Source organism: Camelus bactrianus, chromosome 11, assembly GCF_048773025.1.
Source record: "Camelus bactrianus isolate YW-2024 breed Bactrian camel chromosome 11, ASM4877302v1, whole genome shotgun sequence".
NCBI lineage: Eukaryota > Metazoa > Chordata > Mammalia > Artiodactyla > Camelidae > Camelus > Camelus bactrianus.
The window spans coordinates 21316689-21341861 of record NC_133549.1 but is presented as its reverse complement, the minus strand read 5'-3'; the positions used below and the strand labels follow the sequence as shown (position 1 = coordinate 21341861).

Here is a 25173-nt window from a genome sequence, read left to right as displayed (position 1 = left end):
GGATCCCAGAGCAGCAGCAGGGTACTGAGAAAAGTCAACGTAGTTGTGAAGCAGCTTCAAGACTGGGTACGATCGGAAGTCTTTGCAGGACCCAGAGAAAGCTGAGTAAGACCACAGAGGTCGGAGTACGGAGCTCCTGGGACTCCACCTGCCCACTTTCGAGCAGGTAAGGTCGTATTGTCCTCACTTTACAGAGAAGCCATGGCAATTAAACCACTTACTCAAGGTCATGGACATGGGACAGGAATCGAGGTGTCTGGTCACCATTTATAAAAGGGATAAAAACATTTATAAAATGTGGTAATCCTCTCCAAAAATATCACAAGGTCAAGAATAAGCACAGCTCGTCCCCGCTTAGTAGACTCAAGGCTAGAGAAAGGCAGAGTCCAGAGAGCCTGTAACACCTTCTGCTCAGGGCTTAAGCTGAGCTATCAAATCCAGATAACAGATAACGCCTGCCCTTCCCACGTCTCTGCACTGGGGGAGTCATGCGGAGGAGGAGGACATGGGGCACTGGGAATTTGGATGAGGAAACCAGTTACCCCATTCTTAAGGTGAGTCCCAGTCCGGGACCAACGCCCTTCCACGGTTTTCCATCCTCAGCTCTTTCAACGCCAGCAAAGACTCATCAAACTTGAGGACCAGCAGACAGCAGACGTATGGGCCCCAAAGGGTTCCCCAGAAGGGGTGACATAGGACCAGAAAGGGGAGTGGCATTGGCTTCTGTTGAATAGATGTACATACTTTGGTAACATCTGAGATCATCTGTGAAATACAGCAGCAGAAATAGATCTTTCTACACCAACTTCTGGGCTCAGTTGTGGATCAGTTCCAACGTAACAAAGTGCTGCGAAATGCAGCGTCCTGGAACGACACGTACCTACAACAATACGTGCATGACTCTGTGCACCGGCTGCGTGCTGCTTCTGTCCTAGTCCGGTGGGCTGAGGCCTGATGGTCTACAACGGCCTCACTGACATGTTTGGGCTCTCAGCTGGGCCCCTGGGCTCCGTCCACGCGCGCTCTCATCCTCCACGAGGCTAGCCCAGGCTTATCCACAAGAGGCACAAAGGTTCCCAGAAACTGGATGGGCTGAGCCCTGCCTCACAGAGACTTTTCAAACTTCTGATTGCGCTGCAGCTGCTGACATCCCTTTGGCCAGAGCAAGTCACCTGGCCCAGCCCAGAGTCAGGTGGGAGAAGCCACCCCAGGATGTGGCTACAGGAAGGCCTGATTCATTGGAGGCAATTTCTGCAGCAACCTGTCACAAACTACCCCAGACAGTGTGAGAACCCTAAGCCAGCAAAATATCTCTCCTCTGTTGAGAGAAAAGTGGAGAAGACTTGAAATAGTATCTAAGCCAAGATATTACAATTATTAGAAATGGTTCATAATATGACCTCAATAACTATTATTGGTGAAAAAGATGCATTTGAAGTAAGGCTATAAAAAATGTAAAGTCTAAGTACAATGATCTGATTTGACTCCTCCTTTTAATTTCCTTACATTTTATTGTCTAATGAAATCTCCTTAAGGTTTCTTTTTCAGCAAACATCTTTTTTCAGTATAATGATTATGAGGCATTGTGAGGACCCAGAGAGGAGTAAGGTATGATCTCTCCCTCACTAGAAGAGAGAGTCTTTACTGAGGCCGCTGTATTTGCTGTAAGAGAGGGGAAAAGGCGTTACGAGAGTACAGAGGCAGAGAAACGTCCAAATAATGCCAGGATTAGGCTTTAGATTTATCCTGTGTCTGTCTCGTTGCTGTAGCTTCATGGAATCCCCAGTTTTCATCTGGTTCCAACTTGGCCATGTGCTGGGCACCCTCCCTTGGGACACCACCACCTTTAGTGGCGTCTGAGGTCTTGGCATCAGTGATGGGGGTTCTGAGTTATCTGGACCATTGGATGGGAGTCATCCTCTGTGATGGCTGGATGTGGGGCTGAACAATGTCTTAGGGCACAAATGAGCACATTTATGCTAGACAGTTGATATGCAGCCCCCCCCAGTGCTGGTGCTTGTGGTCTGCTAAGCCAAAAATCTCTCAGTTCCCTGCCATTCTTGTCTGACAGGGTCCTCCTCTTAAGCCTGTGACTTTTTTTTTTAATCTGTTCTGGGGGGTGGAATAAATTAGCTCTGCAAATATGCATTCAAATCTGTCTGCCCCCAGAAAGCAATCTACAGATTTAATCAATCCCTATCAGATTACCCAGGATGTTTTTTACAGAACTAGAACAAATAATCTTAAAACGTATATGGAAGCGCGTGCACGTGCGCGCAAACACACACACACACACTCACAAAACAGAATTGCCAAAGCAACACTGAAGATAAAGAATGAGGCTGGAGACATAACCCTCCAAGACTTCAGACAATACTTCAAAGCTACAAGCAATCAAAGCAGCATGGTATTGGTACAAAAATAGACATATGGATTGATGGAACAAAATAGAGAGCCCAGAAATAAACCCACAGACCTACGATTAATTAACCTTTGAAAAAGGAGGCAAGAATATACAATGGAATAAAGACAGTCTCTTCAGTAAGTGGTGTTGGGAAAGCTGGACAGCTGCATGTAAATCAGTGAAGTCAGAACACTCCCTCACACCATACACAAAAATAAATTCAAAATGGCTTAAAGAGTTAAACATAAGACAAGACACCATAAACCTCCTAGAAGAAAACATAGACAAAACATTCTCAAATCATAGCAATGCTTTCCTAGGGCAGTCCACCCAGGTAATAGAAATAAAAGCAAAAACAAACAAATGAGACCTAGCTAAGCTTATAAGCTTTTGTACAGCAGAGGAGACTACACACAAAACAAAAAGACAACCTATGGAATGGGAGAAGATATTTGCAAACAATGTAACCAACAAGGACTTAATTTCCAGAATATACAGACAGCTCATACAACTCAACCCAAACAAAAAAACAAACAACCCAATCCAAAAATGGGCTGAAGACTTAAACAAACAATTCTCCCATGAAGACATGCAGGTGGCCAATAGGCATATGAAAAACTGCTTAACATTGCTAATTATCAGAGAAATGCAAAACAAAACTACAATGAGTTATCACCTCACGTCAGTCAGAATGGCCATCATTAAAAAGCCCACAAACGATAAATGCTGGAGAGGGTGTGGAGGAAAGGGAACCCTCCTACACTGTTGGTGGGAATGTAGTTTGGTGCAGCCACTATGGAAAACAATATGAAGATTCCTCAAAAACTAAAAATAGACTTCCTGTAATCCAGCAATCCCACTCCTGGGCATATATCCAGAGGAAACTATTTCAAAGAGATGCACACACCCCAATGTTCACAGCAGAACTATTTATGATAGCCAAGACATGCAAGCAACCAGACAGATAACTGGATAAAGAAGATGTGGTTTATATACACAATGGAATACTACTTGGTCATAAAAAAGAATGAAATATTGTCATTTGCAGCAGCACTGATGGACCTAGAAATTACCATACTAAGTAAGCCAGAGGAAAAAGAAAAATACCATGTGATATCACATGTATCTGGAATCTTTTTAAAAAATGACACAAATGAACTTATTTACAAAACAGAAACAGACTCACAAGAAAACAAACTTACAGTTACCAGGGGGGAAGGGGGTGGAGAGGGATAAATTGAGAGTTCAGGATTTGCAGGTACTAACTACTATATATAAAATAGATAAACAAGGTCCTACTGTATAGAACAGGGAACTATATTCAATATCTTGTAATAGCCTATAATGAAAAGAAATAGGTATATATTTGTATGTATGTATGTATGTATGTATGTATTACTGAATCACTACACTGTACATCAGGAAACTGACTATACTTCAATTAAAAAAATAAAAAATAATAAAATTTAAAAATGTAAAGGGAAAAAAATTTGTCTGCCTCACATTTAAACCAAGGGCTTTTGAACTTAGTAACTGAGCACTTGCCGCCATCTGTGCTTCTACTTCTGTAGCGATCCTCTTCCAACAAACAGTAGGAGACCCATGCCTGGCTGTCCTGGGAGAAAGGTTTTTAGGGCTCACCTGGGTGGGAGATGGAGGAGATGCACACCAAGTAACCATTCAGATATGATCCCACCCATCCCACTGACTCTACCAGAGAGCCCTGCATCCAGCTGGCATTGGTTCAGATGGGACAGGGAACATAAGCTGGGACTTGGGAGGGTTTCAAGAGGCAGAAAGGCCCTGCAGTCGTGGGCCAAGGCACAAAGACAGTCATGCAGTGTGAACTCCCTGGCAACTTCTGGCATCCCTTGCTGAGCAATGTGGTGGCTCTTTGTCCACTAACTGAACTTTGAAGGTCAGAGCAGAGCTTTGGGGTACTGGAGCCTCGTCCTTCCGGTCTGTGCAATCCATCTCCTTAATTAATAGCCATTCATGATTAAAGCCAGGCTTGTGGCAATGCGCGCCACTAGAAGAACAAAACCTTTGATCCTTGCTCTTCGCTTGTCTCCTCCTAACTGAATCTCAGGCAGAAAGAAAAATAACACAAGCCCTCCCTTCTTGACCCAGTGACCTCCGGAGCCCCGGCGAAGTGGGGCTGCAACAGTGATGTGCGACCCGGCTTCTTGCTTCCTGCACCTCCCCTTCCTAACCAGGGCAACTTAATCTAACTTGAGAAACAATGGGAGACTCAAATCCCTGGACTGTGTTTCTGCTAAATCTGTTGGGCACCATTTGCTGTCAGAAAACCAAACTGACTTAATTCCTACCCAGAGAAACATCTTCCTGTTTCTCATGACCCAAACAGAGGCAAAGTGAAACATACGTTGTGCACAATTGAACCGTACAAATGTCTCTCTATCTGCTGGGCTAATTTTCTTTGAACTGCCTCCTCTTTAACGTCCCCAAATTACTCTGTGCACTTACACCTCACCCAAATGAGAAAATTTGGGGCATTTCTTCCAATTTGATCTCCAACCAGGGAGTGTTACAAGACCAGTGCTTGATCTCCGTTGCTCTCCCCAGGGTGCCAGTGAAAAGAATGTTCTGCTTACAGATTGGCAAGAACAAGCGCCACAGCGAAACAACACCACTGACCTAAATACCCATAGAGATGTTGTACCTTCTACGCGTAATGACTGGTTTGGGTTCTTCCAAACCATTGGGCGGAGTCATCACGGCTTGGGCTCTGACACGCCTCCAGCCCAGAGCCAGTCTTCTTAGCAGGTGAATATTTCACGGCTGAACATTCAGGCTTTGGGTATGGACACACACTGATACACAAGCCTCTAGATTCATTCTCTGCAAGCGCTGTACCTCATTGGCTTGAATGGCTTCTGTGGTCTTTGCCAGGGCAAGAGCCTTGACCAAGACTTTTGTCCCTGTCTGTGTCTGCGATCCTCTCTTTCTGCTCCTACATCCTACTCTTTAAGAGAAAAATCATCCTCTCCTATGGACTCTCTGTCTGTCCTGCTTTGGGTTTGCCATTGCAAATGTGGATTACATAGTGAGAGGGAGGGAGGGATGGAGGGAGAAAGAGAGAGACCAGCAGTCACAAAATCCATAAGCAATAAAAGTTAACATATGCCAGTTTTTATTCAGAGCTGGCTGTGGGCCACGGCTGGTGAGTAATAGTTATTGAGTGCCCATGATGGGTGATGCCCCTCTGACCCTCTTGTGGAACATCCCTCAGGAGGGATAGAAAACGCTTTCCTAAGGGAACAAGCCTCCCTCACTGTGAGGCTCAGAAGGGAATCTTGAAGCTAGACAGGGTTTTATTACCATATTTCATCAAACTGAAGGTGCCTTTCAATCTTACAATCTTATATTGATGAACCATTATTTCCTGGACCTAAGAAAAAAAGACAGTACCATTAATTGCCAAGCGCTATGGACGGTGTGAGGCATCTAGGCTTCGGAAATGATAAAACGTGACAAAATGCGTGTGTTAGAACCAATGAAATTAGTTATTTTTATCCAGCTTTGCTCCTGACTTTGATGTGGAAGCTTTTTAGTGCTGCGACACTATCTGTTTCCTTCTAAGATTCTAAGACAGAGGCCTCCCACCTCCCCACAAAGCATTGCTGAATTTGAAGCATCCTTATTCTCAACCATTCCTTCTTCCTCTCTGGCCAAGTCCTCTATTACGTTAATGTATGCTTGTCTGATTTTCCACTTCCCTGGATATAAGCTAGACTTCCCCTTCCTTGTTTTAAACAAAATTTTTTATTTGCTTAAAGACAGAAATCAAACACCTCTGCCTTTTCTCCTATGAGTCAGACTTCAGTTCCTCTTTATTGAAGTGTGACACAGTCACAGAGAAAGGGACTAATCACAGATGCATAGCTGGGTACCTGTTACAAAGGGAACACATCTGGACAAGCACCACACTAATTCTTAAAAGGTATGAGCCTCCCCCATGTCTTCCTCCCTTCATTCTCCACCCCGAGTTAATCATTCTGACTTCAAGCAGAACCGGAGATTTGTTTGGCCTGTTTTGAACTGTGTATGGATGGAAGCACACAGCAGCCACTCCTTTGCACCTGGCTTCTCTTGCTCAGCCTTATGCACACCATCTTACCGTGTGTGGCAGAAGTTTGCTCTTTTTTATTGTCACAATGTATTTGTCCATTTCGCTCTTGACGGACATCTGGGTTGTGGCCTGCTAATGTCTGTTACAAAGAAGATCACGTCCTGGATATTCACATACACGTGTTCCAGGACACAGAGGCACACGTCCCTGCTGGGAATATACGTAAGAGTCGAATCACGCGCTCACAGGACGTGCACGTGAGCAGCTTTAGCACTAACTGCCGAGAGTTTTCCGAAGCCGTCGTGCTAGTTCATACTCCCCACAAGCAACGTATGAGCGTTCCAGCGGCTCCAAATCCTCACCAACACTTGATAGTGTCTACTTAATTGTAGCCATTAGTGGGTGATAACTCATTGTTTCCTGATGGTTGATGATCTTGAGAACCTTTTCATGTATTTGTTGGCCATTGGATATTCCTTTTCATGAAGGACCTGTTCAAGTTTTTAGCATTTAAAAAAGGGGGGGGGTCATTTAGGGGAGAGAAATATCTCAGGGGCAGAAGTGTGTGCTTAACATGCATGAGGTCCTGGATTCAAGCCCCAGTACCTCCATTAAAAAAATAATAAAATTTTTAAAATAAAAAAGGGTTGTTTTTCTGTACTGATTTATAGAAATTCTTCACATATTCAATACTGGATACAAAATCTTCATTAGATCTATCTATTTATCCATCACAATGATCACAGTCCACTCTGTGGCTTGCTTTTTATTATCTTGCATGGTGCATTTTGATGCTCAAGAGTCCTCAATTTCAATCTAATTTAAAAATAATCCAGTTGGACAATCCTTTCCTTTACAGTTTAGCGTCTTATGTTTTACCAACCCCGCAATCATGGAAATATTTTCCCATGTTATTTTCTAAAACCTAGATATTTTAGCTTCCTCATTTAGGAAAACATTTCACAGCCCACCTGGAACTGATTTTTTCAGTATATTTCCAACTGATTCAGGATGATTTTTCCCCACATCACTCCCTTTGTCACACATCAGGTGACTGTGTGCATGTAGGTCATATCTGAGGTCTCTGTTCCACCCTTGCTCAAATTCCTCACTGCCTTGACTGCTTTAACTTTTTTGCTTTAATTAATTAAAAAACAACCCAATTAAAGAAATAGGCAGAAGACCTGAATAGATAAATTTCCAAAGAAGACATATAAGACATATAAATGGCCAACAGGCACATAAAAAGATGTTCAGTATCACTAATTACTAGAGGAACTCAAATCCTACAGTGAGATATCACCTCACATTGGTCAGAATGGCCATCATCAAAAAGCCTACAAATAGCAAATGCTGGAGAGGGTCTGGAGGGAATCCTTGTACACTGTTGGTGGGAATGTAAATTGGCGCAGCCACTATGGAAAACAGCCACTATGGAAAGCAGTTCTAAAAACAGAACTACCGTATGGCCCAGCAACTCCACTCCTGCCCCTGTGTTCATGGCAGCACTATTTACAATGGCCAAAATATGGAAGCAACACAAGTGCCCATCAGCAGGTGAATGGATAAAGAAGATGCGGTATATATACACAATGGAATATTACTCTTCCATAAAAAAGCATGAAGTTCTGCCAATTGCAGCGATGTGGATGGACCTAGATAATATTATGCTTAGCAAAATAAGTCAGAAAGAGAAAGACATACTATATGATACCATATGTGGAATGCAAAAAATAATACAAATGAATGTATATGCAAAACAGAAACAGACTCACAGATATAAAAAACAAACTACTGGTTACCAGTGGGGAGAGGGAGGCAGGGATGGGCAAATTTAGGGTGTGGGATTAACAGATACAAATTACTATGTATAAAATAGATAAGCAACAAGGATATATGGCATAGTACAGGGAATTATAGTCATTATCTTGTAATAACTTTTAATGGAGTACAATCTGTAAAAATACTGTATCACTATGCTCTACACCTGAAAATGACATAATATTGTAAATCAACTATACTTCAATAAAAAATACAGATGCCAACAAAAAAATTAAACCATGTTAAAAATTTATGTTATCAAATAGTCACTCACGTGATTCATCTGCAAGACAGTTTCTTGAGAAAAAGAACATAGTCCATTGAAACAAAAGGAATTTTTAAATAATTCAACATTATTTGTATTTCTTGAGCACCTTCCTCCTCCCCAATTTAGCGCACTCTCCGAATTTCCATCACAGAAGTTAGAAAAAATAGAAGACCCTCCTTGGAGGGTGGAGGGCACAGAGGGAAGGAAAACTCAGCAAACCCAGAGTTGTTTTGACTCATCAGGGAGGAGAAAGAAAAATGCTAGAGTCATTGTGAATCATTTGTTTTAATTTGTTTTTAAACTCACAGATGCCATACATTTTATAAGTTTCAGTAAATGGAAGGAGAGGAATAATTTCTATTCCCAACTAATTCAACAATTATAAACTTAATGCATCTCTGCCTGGTCTTTATTTCACATGTTTAATTAGTCACTGTTTCTTAATTTGACATAAGAATTATGGCATGTTTTGCATTACTGCAACTTATTCATAACTTGTATCATAAATAGACACAATATTTGATAAAGGGTATTTCCAAAATTTACATAATTTTTTTCCTCCTACTAACCTTTTGGGTTGCTTCTGATTTTTCTTAGGCTAGATAATACTGTAATGAACATCTTCAAGTGCTTGGTTGTTTTCTCTTTTTGAATTATTTCTTCCCCGTAGCTTTGACTAGTTTACATGACCACTGGCAATAATCAGTTTCAACATACACATGGTGAATTAATTGAAAATTTTAAGATGAAGTTGAATGTTTTCTATGTGTTTTCAAGTTACATCTCCTTCTTTGTCCTTTGTGCATTGATACAGCAAGGTCTTAATATATTTCTTTTCAATTTGCAGCACACATCTTTAGATGACAAACATAGTAGTTATTTGTCTTTTGTTAGACCTTGGGCTCCTTCAGATCAGGGCCAACGTGGAATTTATCTGCATATCCTCGGAGGCTGGCCCACGACAGGCACACAGCATGTGCTCAGTCAATATTCACTGAGTGAATGAAGTCCTGTTTGTTTCAAGTATTCCTCCCCATCTATTGTCGCCATCTGTGCTTTGTGCGTGGAAGGAATTAACAGATGTTGATCATTTATTATGATAATGATGACATATGGTATATTTATTTTTAGTGGCATCTGTCATGAAGAAGAGCCCCCAATTTAGCAATTTCAGTCTGACAGTCTATGGATTGTTTTCTCTGAGGCCATTCGCCTCCTTCTTGATATTAATAAAAATGCCTCTATATGACATAGTATAGGGGGACGAAGGTATAGCTCAGTGGTAGAGCGCATGCTTAGCATGCACGAGGTCCTGGGTTCAATCCCCAGTACCTCCATTTAAATAAATAAATAAACAAGTAAATAAACAAATCTGTATGACATAGTATAAATACGAAAGTTTAGAAAGAATTCCACTGACTTTGCATGAACTCATCAATACCCATTTTTGATACTCTACAATCATTCTGCCTTTCAATGATACTGAACTATCTGCACTCCTCTGAATGCACTGAGCTCTCTCTCGCTTCTTGGCCTTTGAATGTACTGTTCTCTGCCATTTCTACCATCCCTGCCCCATCTTCATCCCTGAACTGCCTTATACTCAGTTTCTTCCAATTCCCAGTTTAGCAAACATCCCCCCAGGCTCTCCCTCCCACGTGCTGGTTGGGGTGTTCCTCCCCTCTGTCTTCCTGGCACCCCAATTTTCCCCTCATCGTAGCCCTTGGCATCGAGTATTAGAATTGTCTGCAGGGGTTGTGTCTGACTCACTCTTATGTTCACTCTCACCCCTCACCCTGGGACACAGTGGCACCCAAAAATCTATTATCAACTGAATGAAAGTAATTAAAATAAGCTCCATCGAGATCAACCTTTTCTGTCTCAGCTGATGAATCATGTTCTCAGACTGAGAAAGGAGACTCAGCTCCACCTCTCCTCTCTTTATTGTCTCCTCCCAATTGGCAGGCTCTGCTCTCTCCTCCTTGTGAATAAGAAAAAAAAATCTGGATTTTTTCTTTCTGTTAGTGTTGTTTTTAAGTCTGAGCACTCTATGATTGTGGTCCTCAACTGGGGCAGTTTTACCTTTTAGGGGATAGTTGTCAACGTCTGGGGACATCTGTGGTTTTCATAACTAGGGGGAGGGGTTGCTGCTGGTAGAAACCAGGGGTGTTGCTAACATCCTCCAGTGCCCGGGGCGCACCCCACCACACACAGTCATCCACCCAGTGTCAGTAGGGCTGAGGAACCCTGCTCTGGGAAGTCCTCCCCCATTACTTCAGCAGCCCCCCAGCATCACTCAGTCTCCATTTCCCCAGAAACCACTAGAGGTGTCCAGAACGCCCCTGCACACGGCCACAGCTCCTGGCTCTGACAGCGCCAACCCTGCTTCGTCAGAAAGGTGCACACACTGCTATTATGCAAAGAAATCTCAACAACCCTTCAGATATCTCCTTGACATAAAATTATTTAATTTACATGCGCAAGCCCATATTTTCATACATACTTCTCATTGCCACAAATTAAGTAGAGATATTGGAAAGCCTTGCATGAAATATTAACAATATAATCCGATTTCAAAACACTCCATGCGGTTGTCCCCATGGGAGACACAGAAGTCAGAACAAAGAGCTCAGCCCATGGCCTCAGGCCCCATCCCTGCCCGACCGGTAGCTCCACGAACTGCCGGACGTGCTCACAGCTCAGCATCCCTGCCGACCGCAGAGGAACGCTTTAAACACATAAGTAGGGGCACACTCTCCCCTGCTCAAAACATTCCCCAGGCTGCCGACTTCAACTTGAGTAAAAGCCAAAAGTCTTACCATAGCCTCAGGGGTCCCCCATTTGTGATGTCGTCCCCCATGGCCCCCCTGTTCATCAGCTCCAGACTAGCCTCTGGGCTATTCTCAATACTCTATGCTTGTCCCAGCCTCAGGACTTTGCCCCTCCCTCCAAATCTCTACATAGCACACTTGTTTCATTCATGTCTCTCAAATGTCCCTTATCCAAGAGGTCTTCTCTGACCACCTGTGTAAGGCAGTGCACCCCCATTCCTCTCTAACACCCTCCTTTGTTTTTCTTTGCAGAGCCCACTGCTATCTGACAATTCATATCTTTGTGTGTCTGTCCCCCCAAGTAGAATGAGAGCTTTGTGTGGCCAGGTCCTTGACTGTTCGTGGCTACCCTCCCAGCCCCTAGAACACCATGTTGACTTAATAAATATTTGTTGAATGAATGACTCCATCATTGTGACTTTGGGTCTAATCTCATAACGCAAAGAGAGGAGGAACTTCGCAGGGCAATTCAGCCAGTAGGCTCTGAAATCTCAGCAGGTGTTTTTCCAGTGCTGGCAGTAGAGATGAAACCTGGTCCTCTCTTGTTTGTTTTCCATTCGGAGTTTGCATCAGGAACTGCCTCTGGCTAACCTAAGCCAGCGGGACTCACGGAGCTCACAGAACTGCTGAGAAGACAGAATGTGGAACCTGGCAGGAGCTAAGTGGGCTCCTGGGAACCCAACAGCTCGGAGTGTCAAGAATGGTTTTACAGCCGGAAGCACGATCGGGATAAGAACATTGAGCCGTATGACCTGTGGTTATTTCTTTTCTCCTCGATGCTCATTCCAGAGTCAACACGCTAGAAGAGAGCATCCCCTGGGTCACCTGGAGGGTACATGGTAAGTGTCCAGAGCGGGAAGAAGAAGGGTCTGGCAGGACATCTGCCCAGGGACCACGTTAGCTTCCCTGGTAGGGAGCAGACATCCATATTCATCCCAGTGAGGCCAGTCACAGTGAGTCAGGTTATCTCTGGAAAGAACTCAGAGTGCTGGGAGGAGACAGAAAGGGGCTCTGGGCAGCGAAAGGTAGAAAAATACCCGCCCTTCCCTTTCCCTCAAGGAGCTGTCAGTGGTTTATTGTGAAATCACAAGTGAAGGATGCTTCAGGTCTGGAGGACCAATGGCCACGCTGACACAGGGAGCTGCAGCGGCTCTGAGCAAGGTGCCCGATGGGGTCCTAGAATCCTCCCCACTCTTCCTTGTTGGAGGCAAGGGATTATGTCTAAGCAGACACTGGTCTTCCCTTTCCCACTGGGCCCCAGGGCCCACCCTTCTAAAACAGACGCTCAGTAAATGTCCCCAGAGCCCTTGAGCCGGAATAGCCTTTCCACATGTACGTTCCACGTGACATGTCCTGTAAGAGGCTCGTCGTGCAAAGGCCAAGCAAGTTTGCAGAACTTGCTCAAATATGCCCACTAGTGTAATGAGGGTTCTAAGAGCCCCTCAGTAAACAAAACAGCTCACTTCCATCACCCAGTGTTTCCCACACTGACTTGACCAAGTGATGTTTTTACAAAATACAAAAAGTATTCAGCATCCTGTTTGACTGGTAACCAGCGGTGCATCCTTAGGGGTCTGGACCCAGAATAGAGCATTCTCTCAGGGCATGGTCTCCTGTCACCAGTCTCACATCTGATTGGTTCTGACAAAGCCTGAGAAAGGAGAGGAGTTCGGGGGACAGAAGTGAGGAGGAAGCAGTGTTGGATAAAGCCAACACACATTCTTTTCCTTTCTTTCTTTCTTTTTTTTTTTTCCTTAATGAAGGTGCTGGGGATTGAACCCAGGACCTTGTGCACGCCAAGCACACGGTCCATCACTGGGCTACACCCCAACCTTCCCCAACACACATTCTTTAAAAAGGGTTGACACCTCGTTGCCAATTCCTTACTTTCTCTCAAGCAATCAAAGACCCAAATGAAGTACAGAGAGGGCAACGTAGGAACGCAGAAATCAGCTTGAGGAGTGAAATTCAATCACTTCATTTCTTCCATTGTCTGCCAGAATTTTATTGCAATCTTTCCTTCCCATAGTGGATGATGTTCAGATTGGAGATGTTCTGTGGGAAGGCCTCAGACAGCTTTCTTTTCTTGGTAAATAAACTGCTCTCCTCTGAACTTAAGCAATCATGACTGTACAGCACAGGGAACTATATTCGCTATCTTGTAGTAGCGTACGGTGAAAAAGAATATGAAAACGAATATATGTACATTCATGTATGACTGAAGTGTTGTGCTGTGCACCAGAAATTGACACAACATTGTAAACTGACTGTACTTCAATTTAAAAAAAAAAGGGCAAGTAATCATGGAAAACAGGCCATTACCTCCATCTCTCTGTCCATCTGCCTTAAGCCATTCCAATCCTGCATCCCTGTGGTCCTACAGAGACCATTGTCCTCTCAGAAGCCATCGTTGTCCTGGGGAGTAGCGGGGGGGGCTCTGGGTGAATTGCTGCCTGCCACAGCTTCAGCTCAGCTCAGGGGCATGGATGCCCAGGGCGGCTCAGGAGCAGCCTCCTACCTTGCCTCCCACGTGAAAGGCTCTTTGCTGGAATAATACACCCTTACCCCGGCATTAGTTACGTTCTTCCAACTTCAGAAAGGATTACCGCATCTTTGCTATCACGTTAAAATGGATCAGTAGGAAGAAATCATGATTGATCCTTGAACGATTGTGCTGATCTGTTAAAAAGTGCTAAAATATGCCCTGAGCAGAAACACTGAATCACAGAAATCAATAGCTGAGTGCTAGCGGTGCCTTCGCTGCGGGCTTCCCGGGTAGGCTGGTGCTGGCAATGAAAGCAATGGGCTGACATTGAAACCACCTCACCTGGAAGGTGCAACCTTGATTTCTAAGTGAGAGTGCAACTGTCCTTGAGGTTGTTGACACTTCTGAACACTCCTTTGGCATCTGCAGGGACATTTCCCTCCAGCAGCTACTGTGGCCACCATGACAAAGGCCGACTTGCAAAATTGAAACAAAGCTCAGTGCAACCAGGTTGGCCATGGAAGAGCGGTGATTTTCTTCTTACTAATGGAGATAAACTGGGCGTTTGAATTTCTGAGGAATGGTTCCACCTTAATAGGCCTCACGGATAATCAGGGGAAACTCAGTGTGGTCCCTGGTCGTGAAGTAGCAAGGCGGCAGCATCTGATCTAGAGGAGCGGTGCCCAGGGGGAAACCCACAAAGGAGAAATGTCTGTCTTGTCTCCCTGTGGTTCATGCCTCCAGTCCTGAAGCCAGACTGAAACTCCAGAGGTTGGGCTGCTCCAAGTTAAAATAAAATCATAACATAACATAACATACCATAACATAACATAAAAATGAGGCCTGGGATAGAGGGTGACCCACCGTTAGTAAGAGAAAAATCACTTGCAGTTCACTGCTGCGTTTTGGCAGAGACAGGCAAGGAGGGGGAGGCCTGATGGGCTGAGGGTACACACCACCATTTCTCGTGGCTCCTCCAGCAAAGAGAACACCAGGATCCCAGCTGCGTGGCAGACCGTGTTTTCATGTCCGTGTGACTACATCTGGTTTATTCCAGGACACATTCAGCCAGTTTTCTCTGAATAAGAGGTCTGCTTATTGTCCTTATCAAAATTAGCAGGTGTCTCTGGGGGAAAAAAATGCATGGACTTATACCCAGTCTGTAACGCATGTATTTGTCTTCACCGTGAAGAGGGCTCCGCAGTGTGGCGTGGGCGAGCTCCCGCCACTGTCAGTCTCGAGGCCCCGGAGTCCAGCCTGGCCGGACTGGGTCACTCGTCTGTTCTGTGACTTGGTTTCCTTATCGGTTGAATAGGACAAGGGGGTCTCTAAAGATCCATTTGGCTTTCACATTCTTGGGGTCTCTAAGTGTCCATTTGTTGTAAGAAATTCAAAATGCCCAGGTTTGTGTCTTATTTATTTAGGTATTTTCAGGGCCTTTCTCAAAGTTGGAACCCATTAGATGTTGGGTGGATGAAGGAAAGTCCGGGTGAATGGATGGAAGGAAGGAAGGAAGGAAGGAAGGAATGGAGCTGAGGGAATACAATGTTTGTCGTTATTTCATGGGTTCCTTACTGGTGGAGGATTCCAGCGTTCACAATGAGCCCTCTGCTTGAGTTTCAACCGTCACTGGGAACACTGAGCCAAAGGGAGGGGTGTTGATCTTGTGAGAGTTCAGCCTCCCAGATGTGTTTCATTGGCTCCTGCTTCTCAGCATTGCGAACAGTTCAGTAACAAGTAAGCTGGGGCTGATTTGCTGAGTGGACAGTTCTGAATACTTGGCAGTCACCGCTCCCAAGGTGGGTATCTCCTTGGCCACTAACATCACCCTCCTGTCCATCATCCGGTCCCTGCAGCTTCTCTGAGGCCAGTCTTACCTACCCACTCCTCACTATCTGTTTTCCTCACAGTTGGGAGCACAATTAGTGATCGCATTTCATTACACAGCAGCTGGGCTGTATCTGCCCCGTTCCTTCCAGATACGAGGCTGCTTCCATGGGTCCCCCAACCTTGTACAGCATTTGCCATTTCCTGGCATAGACCTGACCTCCGCAGAGACCTCTGAATGGCCCTCGTGTAAGAAGCTGTTGTCTAAATAGGACTACTTGGAACACTGCCAATCCAGAAATTAATATTCAAGACACAAACGGTGTTCATAGAGTTACACCCTCACTGGGACTGGAAGGCAGAGGCCGCCTTCAGATGTGGCATCTCGGGCCCCAAATGCTCAGGAATGCTGAAGGCTGATTTCTGCAGCATTAATTTCCCATCATTGACCTCTTCCTGCATTAATTGTCAAGGGTGAAAACTTTTATGACGACAGTGCTTCTTAAACGCTAATTCCGTCATTTTGGCACAGAAACAAGGAGCCCAGCTTATCCCTTCTAAGGAGGACAGAGGCAGACCCCCTCCAGCAAAGATTTCTGATGAGCCACGTCGGATGGACACATTCTAATGAAGGGGAAACATCTGGCCGAAGTCCGTCTTCAGCACCCTCAAATAAAACCCCCGCTCCATGCACAGCACATCTCAATTATCAAGAAAAGTCGGTTCGCAGACAAATGACAGGTGTTAAAGGCGGAAGCGGGCGGTGCCGCCTCCAGCTGCCCAACAGATGCAGACATCTGAAGGCATCTATTCTTTAGACGATGGCTTGAAAGGGGGAAAGTTTCCAAAGTAATTTTAAATTCCACATATTTAAAATTTGAGTCAAACTCATCAGAAAAACTGATGCTTACAAGGGAGGAGAAGCCATTTGTAGAAAAATGGGCTTATAAATAACAGGGCTCTGCATGCTTCGCATTCCGGGTGGATAGGACATCCTTTCCTATTAGTAAATCCGCATACTTTGTATTCAGCGAAGACAGCCGCCACCAGCTCGGCGAAGCTCTGTCCGGGGCTGGGGCCAGGGCCGCACAGCTCAGGGTTTGATGAATGGTGGCTGCAGGGAAAGGTGAGTCGGGGCGGGGATCTCAGACCCCAAAGGCTGTTTATGAACTTCACTGCTCCAAGCCTAATTTTTGCATTCGCCAACTTCTCTTTTAACTTGCAAATATTTCTTAGCATTTTATCTTGCATTAACTATATGACATTGTTCATCTTTCTTTCCTCTTAAAACACAGATCATAAAAATAACCATAGCCCATGTGTGCACTCTGCGTTAGGCACGGTGTCAACGTGAACTTGTTTAATCCTCTCAGTGACCCCGTGATGCGGGGACTATCATTGTCCTATTTTACTAACAAGAAAGCTTTAACCCCTGGAGCCCTTGCGTGGAATCAGCTTATAACTCCACCTTTATGTCAAAGAACTTTATTCCGCAAAACTTGACCGGACGCCTGCTGTGTGCTGAGTCCCAAAGATGCTCGGATGAAGGGGTCCCAGTGTGGTCCCCCTGTGAGCAAGCTAATGGGCTTGGGGGTGGGGAGGCAAAGGAGGAGGGAAAGGTGACCCCCCAGATGAGACAGCCTGGGCAGAGGGACCCTGGGGTTAGATTAGTGCGGGTCAGCAGTGGGAGAGGAACGCAGAGCAGAGACAGACAAGAGAAGGAAAAAGAGTCTTTCTCAAGTTCATCTGAGAAAACTTGTGTGTGTCTAGTCCAAAGTCAACTATCCCCGGGAGTGGGTGACCGCCAGCGCCTGCTCTGCCACATCCCCGCCCCCCAGCACATGGGGACAGGGGACTTGCAGGCAGCTGCTTCAGGGCAGCCCAGCCAGGGTTCGACCTGACGCTGAGCAGTTCTGAGACCTGGGCAGCTCATGAAGCCTCCGAGTGTCCATCTCCTTCCTTCTGGACTTAAGATGTTCTGATAGAGAGCAAGCCAGTGGTTCCCAGTGGGGAGAGGGAAGGGGGAGGGACAATACACAGGGAGGGAATTAAAGGTACAGCTACCAGGCATAAATAAGCTACAAAGATCTATTGTACAACACAGGAAATACAGCCAATATTTTACACTATAAATGCAGTCTCAGCTTTAAGAATTGTGAACCCTTGTATTGTACACCTGTAACTTCTATGATACTGTATACCAACTATAATGCAATAAAAAATTCTTTATAAGATGATCATCAGTACCTCCTAGACATACTGAGAAGGTGAAGGAACATGCTTCACATGACATAATGCTCAGTTCCTCCACGCCGTCACTGCCCACATCCAAGCATTGAGCAAAACCTTAGGGCTTTCTTTCCACCACCTACCTGAGTGCATCTCGTGCTCCAAGGCCACCACCCTAGTCACCACTCTCTTCTCCGGACGGCTGCTGTGGGCCTGTAAGTCCATCTCCCTGCATTCACTCCTGCCCCCTTCATTCCTACCGTTAAGGGGGACCTGGGGTGAAGCAGAGGAAGCTTTGGGCCCCTCACCCACGTGGATGCCCTTCCGAGCCTCCATCAGGGCCGTGCAGCTTGCCACTTGTCATTTCGCATCCTGTTTCTTAAACAAGTTTGCCCAAATTATATAGGCTTTAGATCTCACAACATCTTTTTTTTTTTTGGATATTTTGAATATGAACTCTATTTTAAATTTAAGTAAAGACGGGAGACAAACACTCTTTACAAATTATATCAAACACTTAACACGTAATCTAGGAATGCTAAACATTAATTCTTAATTTAAAATAATGATATTCATAGAATACACGCTGGTGTTGCCCAGTATGGAGTTTACTTAAACCCAGTATTTCATAAAAGCTCAACAATTAGTCCTTCCTAAAATTCAATGACTATGATTCAACTTTATAAGGTTAGGTAAGTCTTCTATGCAATACCCTCATATAACTTTTTCAAATACAAACATTTATACCAGCAAGGAAATTATAAAAACATATATAAACTATGCTGAAAGGCTTGATTAAAAGTCCGTCTATATACAGAGAGATGCATCGCACCTCAGAAAGCACACGTGCACACAAAACCCTTAATCAGGCACAGACACCAGGACACTCTCTGAGTTAGGTTACACGCATGCATAAGTGGCCTTATCACAAAGCAAAATGAATCCCTCTTTTCGAATCCTTTAGTTACTTCTGCGTTGAACACAAAGCTCACTGTTGTTGGCACAGCCCTCCATCTGGACATCCTGGTCCATCTCCCGCCCACCTCTCCAGTCTCTTTTCCTATCACCCCCACCCCCCGCCAATATGCTCAGGCCACCCTGGGTCTCCTATTAGTTCCTTGAAGGTGCCAGGCTCTTCCCTTCCTCAGGACCTTTGCACATCCTGCTTCCTCAGCCTGAAGCACCCGCTACCCTGGCTCCTGGGAAGGCAAACACCTTTCCAACCTCCCTGACCTAAAGCAGGTGTCCCTTTGTTTTTCTCTCTTATCTCCTTGTTTTACTCATGCTGCTTTTTTGTCTGTTTCCTTGATTTCTGTCCATCCTGAACTCTAGAATATAAATTTCAGGAGGGCAGGTTGCTTTGATGTCAAGTTCAACGTTGCATACCCAGCACCCCACTCAGTCCCTGGCACAGAATAAGCGCTCAGTAAAACGGGAGGGCACCATTCGGGTTCACAACCTCTATCTCCAGGCCTTTGGCATCTCCAGATGTCCTGGATGGCAGGGACTTGAGCAGTGAAGATGGAAACCAAGGCCAGGCAGCATAAACACCAGGACCCAAGGACGGCGCAGATGTACAAGGAGAAACATGGAGATGATGGAATCGTCACGAAGGAGCCAGGGGTGCAGCTTCCTAACTCGACCTTGACCAGATCAAAGACTCAGCTGCTGCAGAAGTGGCAAGAGCAGATGGGGCAGGCGTCGGTGGGGGACCAGACACTGTCCTCATTTGTGTAGCTGCGGGTACCGCAGTAGAGCTGGAACCCTGTGACCCCAGGGAGCAGAATTCCAAGCCATGTAAACTGACAACATGCAGACAGAAGAGAGGAGATTAGAATCCTCCAGGAGTGACTTTCAAAAGACACAGTCTCCCAGCCTCCAAAACCAGAGATCCCATATCTAGTAAATGACCCATCAGATCAGACCCAGATCTGTCCGACCTTGAGGCTGCCTTTCCAGGACCCTATATGTTGCCATGCAGCCCTGAATAGCAGTGTATTGGACCTTGTTTGCTGTGCCAGGCACAGGGGCCACAGTGACTTGGGGACACGTGTGGCCCCTGGGCACGCTGATTTCAGGCCCATAGGCAGCCAGCATCCCTAGGCATCCAGTGTGTACCAGGCACATAATGTGCTCCAGTGCATTCACGCCCATCAGAGAACACAAGGGAGAAAACATGACCCTCACTTAAGGGTGAGCAATTCAGCAGCCCCCTAAGTTACTGATCTTCTCTGAATCTCAATATTCTTATCTATCAAATGGGCACAGGTGTACCTTCCTCTTGGAGCGGTAGTGAAAAGGCCCAAGCCCTGCGCACGCCCAGCAGAGCGCCAGGCACGGAGCTGGTAGGCGGATGGCATTAGGAGCCCCAGTTCTCCACCCCCCGACACCCCACGTTTTCAGTGGGCTCTGTGGCTCCTTCCATCGAGAGGTGGGGTCTGTTTTTCCACCTCCAGAGTCTGAGTGCTGCCCTTCGACTCGCTTTGCTTGCAGGCGTGTTTCTGCATTTCTCTTTCTGCTCTTGCCCCGCCCCGCCGGCCCTCACCCCATGCAGCCGGCTTGAGCGGAGCCGGCGCCCCAGCCGACAGCCTGCCGACCCCAAACACACAAGCAGGCCCAGAAGAGACCAGAACCATCAGCCGAAATCGCCAACTCGAGGCTCGAGAAACACAGAAACTCTTATTATTCTGTAAGCCACTGAGTCTTGGGGAGGGGGAGTTTTTTGGTGTCGCTGTGGCAACAGATACCTGAATTCTATTATTGTTGTTCATCCCCGATCCACCCCCTCCCCCTGCCCCAGCCGGGTCCTCTGACAAAACGGCATTCTGGATCTACAGGGATCCCGACCTGACTCTGGCGTCTGCTGCCACCGTCCCGATGTTGCTCCCCCCTCCCCCAAGGTGCTACAACCCTGCTTGCGAGCATGCGACATCCAGGCTCCGTGGGCCTCTTCCATCATCACTCCACGGATTCCCCAGAGACCCATGAGGCAGGGTAAGAAAGGGTGTGAAGAGAGGAAGGAGGGCACTCCAGGGCCAGGAGAGTCCTTGGAGATGGTGCAGCAGAGTCTGCCCGAGATGCAGCAGCCCACAGGCAAGGAGGTCACCAGACACCCACTGAAGTGCTTAGAAGCACAGGCCAGGGGAGCAGGTCTGATCCCTCCTAGGGGCGGCCTACCAACGTGGCCAAGGACAGGGATAAAGTTGACCACTGCAGGGCTCATGGCCAGGGATGGTGTGGGGCAGGAGGCTTCACAGTAAGCTGGGATGAAAGCATCTGGGGCAAAGTGGCAGGGATAAAGAGGAAGGCAGGCATGGGGATGGGCTGAGCATGGTGACCCACTGCGGGTGTCACTAACGGCTGGAAAGCTGCCCAGGGTCCCGGTGTGGCAGACGTGGAGTGTGCCCACGGATCACAGATCACAGGTGGCCCCTCTGCCTGTATGCCCACCTCGGCTCACCCTCTCTCCCCTTCCCCCAACATACGGCTTAAACAGAATGTTTCAGAAAAGGAATTATAACCTATAAGAGTCTGTATTTTTTTTTTTTTTTGGTGGGTTGGGGAGAGAGTTGTTATCCTCATGCTAATTTAAAAATCAACAATTAGGATTAGTCAGACGTCATCAGGGAAAAGCAAACCAAAACCACAGTGAGATAACACCTCAGATCTGTCAAGATGGCTCTTACAAAAAATTTAAAAAATTTTAAAAAGCAAAAGATAACAAGTATTGGCAAGGATGTGGAGAAACTGGAACTTTTGGACAGTGTTACTGAATATGCAAAATGGTGCAGCCACTAGGAAAAACAGTATGAAAGTTCCTCAAAAAATTAGAATGACCCTATGAACCAAAAGTCTTACTTCTAGGTATTATCCGAAGAATTGAGATCAGGATCCGGAAGAGATATCTACTCTCCTACATCCAGGGCTGCACTGTTCACAGTAGCCAATACGTGGAAACTATTGAAATGGCCATCAACAGATGAATGGATAAAGAAAAAGGTGGTCTGTACATACAGTGGAATATTATTCAGCCCTTAAAAATAAAGAAATCTTGCAATGACAACATGGATGAATCTCGAGGCCATTATGCTCAGTGAAGTAAGCCAGTCACAGAAAGACAAATACTGCACGGTTTCCGCTTCTGGGGGCTCTTTAGAATGGCCCAGTTCATAGAACCAGAGACTGGAATGGTGACGGCCACGGACTGGGTGAGGGGAGGGGAAGATGAGGCATCACTAATCAACCGGTGTGAAGTTTCAGTTAAGCAAGATGAATAAGCCCTAGAGATCGGCCGAACCACACTGCACGTACAGTCAGCGAAAATGCGCTGCATGCTTAAAAACTTGTCGGAAGCGTAGATCTCACGCTAAGTGTTATGACAGTAAAATAAATTTTTCAAACGTTTAGGATTAGGGTTTTACGCCCACTGTAACTATTCCCCAGGACAACCAGGCAAGGGCGGTACTATCATCCCCGCCTTTACAAACCATAAAGCTGAGTCTCACTGAGGTCAGTCCAGTCACGTTCGAAAAGGAACGGTGGTAGAGCTGGGGTTTTCCAACGCCTCCTAGTTTCACCCCAGAACACAGCTTCCAGTCTCGTCTCCGAAGGCAGAAACATTACCCTTTGACCCCAATTTTAATTCATGCCCAAGGCACCCCCAGCTCAGAATCCACGTTCCCCAGCTCCGCCGCGGAGCACAGCTTTCCGGAAGGGCAGTCCTTGACCCTCAGCATGGCCTGTTTTCAAAGCTGTCCAGGCACAGGGCTTGGCCATCCTCTCCCCCGGCTGCCCATCTTGAGGTTTAATCACCCTCATAGACCGTCTCCTCCATCCCATAAAAAGAACAAATCAAACTTAAGCACACGCCAGCCATTCAAGAAAGCCACATTCGGAGTTGAATAAGTAGCTGGAGGCCTGCCAGGGCCAGTATGAAGGATCTAAAAGAAACTATGAGCTGAGGGTCATTAAAGTAAAGCTATTTAATACCGGAAAAGGAAGGGAATTTTAAAAGCACAGTCCCATTACAGACGCTAGCTTCAGCCCAGCTTCCAGTGAAGACCCCGAGCACCGGTCCTCCTCTTCTCCCTCCGCGGGATGCCACGAGAGGCGGCCCTCCACGGGACAACCTGCAGCACCGGCTCCGGCTCACAGGCGCCGAGATAATCACATTCACGAGAGCCAGAAAATAGAGTGGGATTTAGGAACTCGAGCGCCGCTCGGTAAGGAAGCGGGGGACGTCTCCAGGTCAAAGCGGGCTGCCCGCAGGGATAACCTGCTCTTTCCGCGGGGCTCCGGGTTAACTGCGCGCAGTCCCAGCGTTCAGAGAGGAGGCGATCAATGTTTATTCGAATGGTCTGTGCTCTCCTCCCAGCCCTGAGGATGATGGCTTTCAAGTCACGCTCCGACACACGCCTGGACTTCTGGAACATCTCAGGGGAGAGGGCCCACCTGGGCACGCGTGCTCACTGCCCCCCCTTTGGCCTGAGCGCCTCTGCGTCTGTTTGACAAATTGGCTTCCCATGAGATTCCATTTTAAGGAAGAGCTCCATTTAAAAAGTCACTTAAACCGCTTAGAGAAAGCGCAGCCCTCTGTGGTCAAGGCCGTTTTGAAAAACAGAAAACCTCACAGCTGAAGCTCTTAAAATGAGATTCAGGAGCCCTCAGAGGTCAGGCCACGGTGTTGTCAAGTATCAGCCTGAGGGAAGAATGTTCCGGAAGCTTTTATAAACATCAGGTCTCCTCCGGGACCCAGGCAGACACGTGACATGAAGCCAAGGCCTTTTCAAGAACAATAGCACCTTTGAACGAGAAGCCAGATCTTACCTGTCTCCTGCTCGAACACAGGGAAACATTTGCACCAGGACAGAGAGTCTGCGCTCCCTGGGCAGCTGGAAAGGGCTGTCGGCCCTAATTTTCCTTTTCTGGCAATTGAGACCTTCCTCGTTCATCATAAGTCTTGCTCAGCCAGACAGGGTCCTCCCCGCCCACTGCATTTCACCCCCCTCCCCCAGCTAAAGGCAAGTTGTGAGCCCGAAACCACACCCAGAGAGAGAGAAGGAAGCAGTTGAGGAGTTAATCCGTCCACAAGTCCTTGCTTCACAAGAATGATCTTCTGGCCTGCACTGGTATTTTCACCGGTATTTTAAAATAAGCAAAGAGGGTAGCCAGTTTGGCTTTGTTTGGACGTGACTTTATGCAGATCCTCGGGCCCTCTGCCTCAGTCACTGCCGGATAAACCTTCCTTTTGTGCTGAGAAGCTGGACACGAACATGATCGTGATACTAAAAACACAATAAGCTTCAAAAATACATTTAATTCCATGTGTCCCTTTCAATTTACGTTGCCTTTGTTTAGATGCTTTTTTTCTTTTCAGAAATCTTTTTTTTCAGATGGCCAGCTGGGTGCAAAAGCTACTCCAAAAAACAAAACAAAACAAAACAAAACAAAACAAAACAAAACAAAACAATCTTTCACCCAAACAAGCAGTATTCCACACAGTGGGACCCACAAGAGTTTGGGAATGTGCCTTTTATTTGCAGCCTTTTCTTGATAATCTACAGCCCTTGGAAGGAGTGCGTGACTTCGCACAATTATTTGTAAGTGTTATTTTTCTCTTGGGGAGCTCCTGATATACAACTAACAATTAATAAGGAAGTAGAAACCAATAAACCTTTCTAATTTAAAGCCACCTGAAGTCACACCAGCAATCATGTCTAAGCCCAGCGCGGACCTCCACACAGGCTGGGGCCCATGGTTCTGGGGCCAGGCAACGCCAGGAGGAGAGACAGTGATGAAGTCCGAGGAAGGAGATTGTGAAGATGGGGTCAGAAGAGAGAGTCAGAGAAATTCAGTGTGAATGTAGAGACGGCAGACAGGGAAAGAGACACAGTGTCTGTGCATCATCTCAAAGTCCTTGTGAGGTCAGCCACGGGGCTGTGTCTGATCCCCTGTCCTGTGGCTCTCCAGGCTCCATCACCGACTTAGCCCCTTCCTCCAGCCAGCTGGCTCATCCCCCCAGCAGGTGTTTATGGGGTACCTAGGCTTGTCATGGGTGCTGGCAAGCTCTGTGCAGCTTACGGTCTGGATGAAGGGACGGATACTCGTCAAATACAAATAAACACAACATGGCTATGATAAGTGCAGCAAAGAAGGTGGACTCCGGGTACCTGCAGGGGGGCTGGTCTTGAGATTGGGGATGGCTTTTCTAGGACA

General features: G+C 46.3%; 1 protein-coding gene and 1 long non-coding RNA gene across 3 annotated transcripts in view; both read right to left on the bottom strand.

Annotated features, from left to right (window-relative positions):
• C11H10orf90 (chromosome 11 C10orf90 homolog) overlaps window positions 1-25173 on the bottom strand; it is a 210223-nt gene that overhangs the window by 154445 nt on the left and 30605 nt on the right. The window lies entirely within an intron of this gene.
• On the bottom strand, window positions 22314-24115 carry LOC141579061 (uncharacterized). The gene is made up of 2 exons (XR_012510052.1): window positions 23785-24115; window positions 22314-23656 (listed from the first exon to the last, which is right to left on the bottom strand). It is a non-coding gene; the product is annotated as an uncharacterized LOC141579061 (long non-coding RNA).